This window comes from Schistocerca gregaria, chromosome 6 (assembly GCF_023897955.1).
Source record: "Schistocerca gregaria isolate iqSchGreg1 chromosome 6, iqSchGreg1.2, whole genome shotgun sequence".
NCBI lineage: Eukaryota > Metazoa > Arthropoda > Insecta > Orthoptera > Acrididae > Schistocerca > Schistocerca gregaria.
Window position 1 is genome coordinate 89,461,362 of NC_064925.1, and position 3,245 is coordinate 89,464,606.

Sequence of the window (3,245 nt, forward strand, 5' to 3'; positions counted from 1 at the left end):
CTCAGTTACATGAAAAAGAGTTGCAAAGATCCAGAATTCTTAAATTTCTATCATAGATACAAAAATATCTATAGGAAGGTGCTGATTGTTGCAAAAAACCCATTTAATGACAAAATAATATATAAAGTAGAGAATAAAAGCAAAGCAGTCTGGGATGTTATGAAAAAGGAAACGGGGAAAGGCAAACAAACAGAATAACACACTGCTAAGAGAGGGGATAAGGTAATAAACAGTCCACAACACTTAGCAAACTATGTAAAAAGCAGTTTTCAAGTATTTCAGAGAAGTTACAGCAAAAATTCCCCAAAACAAATATAACACCTGTAAATAATGTTGCAGTAAATACAATGATGCTACTTCCAACCACAGAGATTGAAGTCAATAAAACTGTTTAAAAACTAAAAATAAAAAGTCAGTAGGCTTAGATGAAGTACCAATGTATGTACTGAAACAATGCATAGAGATTATACAAGGCCCCTTAACAAACATAATAAATGAATCCTTCACATCAGGGACATTTCCAGAGCAGTTAAAACAGGCAAGAGTTGTTTCATTGCTTAAGAAAGGTAATGCAGAAGACATAAAGAATTACTGGCCCACTTCCCTGTTGTCACCATTCTCAAAAATAATAGTAGCAATTATGAAAGACAGATTAGTGAATTACCTGAATAAATACAATCTTTTAAGCAAATCACAGTTTGGTTTCCGAAGTGGCTAAAATACAGTCAGCCATAGTAGACTTTACAAAAGTTATACTTGATGTTCTTGACAAAGATGAGTGTGCCACAGGTTGGATCTTTCTATGGCCTTTGATACAGTCAACTACAAGATTCTATTGAATAAGTTAGAAGCATTAGGAATAAGAGGGGTAGCTAATTACTGGTTTCTATCATACCTAGCAGATAGGGTAGAGAGAGAGAAGAGATAACACATACCAGTACATCAAATAGATCCAAACATTTAGTAAAACACTTATCAGAACCAATATACATTAATACAGGAGTTTTGCAACGTAGCATATTAGCACCAATACTATTCCTGATATACATCAATGACTTTCCCAATAGTATTACTCATGGTGAAAAATTCTCTTTGCTGATGACAGCAATATGAGAAAACAAGAGGACTCCTTGCAGAGAAAGCTAATGAAACTCTCAAGGAACTTTACTACTGGTCAATAAGCAATAAAGTGACATTGAACATAAAGGAAACTAATACCATGAATTTCAGTTTGAAGAGAGAAAATGACCATGTTAAATTAAATGTAGATGGCACGTCCACAGAATGTGTAACAAATATAAAATTTCTAGGAATGAATATTGATTCTCAGTTGAAGTGGTGTGAACACACAAAGGTACTTGCAAATAGAATGTCATCAGCATGTTATGCCCTCAGAATCCTAACATCAGTGTGTAACATGCAGTGTCTTCAGTTTCATACTATTCATATGTACACTCAATTCTTAGCCATGGCATTCTTTTTTGGGGAACAAATGTAGAAAATATGAATGCTATTTTCAAATTCCAGAAAAGAGTCATAAAAATAGTAATCAAGCTCACTGTAAAGATCTGTTCGAAACACTGGGGATTTTAACTGCTCCATGTGAATACATTTACCAGTGAGTTGTACACATCAAAAATAACATTGGTGATTACTGCACAAACATATCTGTCTGTGGCTGTGGAACAAGAGCTAGACTCCACTTACACTTACCATGAAAAAATAAACATAAAACTCAAAACAGCATTTTCTACCAAGGAATAAAACTGTATAATTAATTACCAAAAGAGAGTAAAGAAATTGAAAAAATACACTTATTTAAAAAGGCATCTAATAAGTACCTGTAATACAATACATTTTATATAATGAAGGATTACTTAGGTAAAACAGAGTAGGATTTTGATAAAAAATGTTATACAAATAAATAATAATAATGATTATAAAACATCTAACATTCCACATAACACCTTCACACTATGATTTTTCCTTCTTTTTTTCCTTTTCTAGAAAAACTTGGGGAACTGGTGCTTGAGCTTCCATCCATGAGCGAGCGTTCACTGCCCATTCAAAAAATTTTTTAATGTATGCAATGCTCTTTGTATTATGGCATAAGATCCAGTGTATGGTTGTGTATGGTGGACAGAATAATCTCGCAGTCAAACATGAGTAAAATTGAACGGATCCCTCAGGATGAACACCAATTTGTCATCACGAAGCTCTGGCACATTCAGGGACAGCAGACACAGAGTCTCGCACAATAGTTTCCCAAACTCAGAAATTCAGAAATACTTGTTGCTGGTGTAATCTGTGTGGTACTGTCTTTAATAAGTTCAGTATGCAGTCTCAAATGTTCCCCACAGACCAACTAGGCCACTGTGTGTCCTACGTCTTCTTTCAGAACCATGCTTAAACCCATCAGGATGAAAAGCAAGGCATCCATCCACTTTTCACATCTGCACATCAACAGTGCCTTCATGCCTTGGTGCAGTCATTCCACCATTCCGGTACTTGCATAGTGTAAACTGCTCATGCAAATGTGTGAGCAACCACCTAATCTGAGCAACTCACCAAACAATGATGCTTCAAATAGCCTGCCTCAATTGGTGGTAATCATTTGTGGAGACCCAAATCATGAAATCCTGTCATTAAGCATCGTTTTTGCCACTGCAACTGTGATAATGTCTCCAGTGAGGTACACATCAGGCTACCTTGTGAGAAGATCTACAACTGTGAGCAAGTAACAATAATTGTCTGAATATGGCAATAGCCCTACCAACTCCACATGAATATGCAAGAACTGTGCTGCAGATGTAACAATGATGCCTCTAGGCACTGACACATACCTGCCTACTTTGCATCATTGACACTGTTGAGCCCAACTTCTGCAATCCTTCTTTACCTTGTGCTAAATCACTTGCATTGCCAATAACCACATTGTGGCATGTACTCCCAGATGAGAAAAGTTATGAAATGCATCAAAGACTAAATGCCAAAAATGTTTGGGGACGAACACTCGAACCATATTACGAGATTTGTCACACCACAAATATATACCCAATTCTGGGGCATACACCTATGCTACCTCCAGGATGGATTATTCTTGTTGCTGCAGGAAATAAAACTCAGGGTCCAGCTCTTGGGGCTTAGCAATACTATCCCACTGCATAGATTTTATGTTTGCACAGCATCTGGACAGAAAGTCTGTGATCGTGATCCTGCTTATGCTAACGTGAAGTGTCCATTGT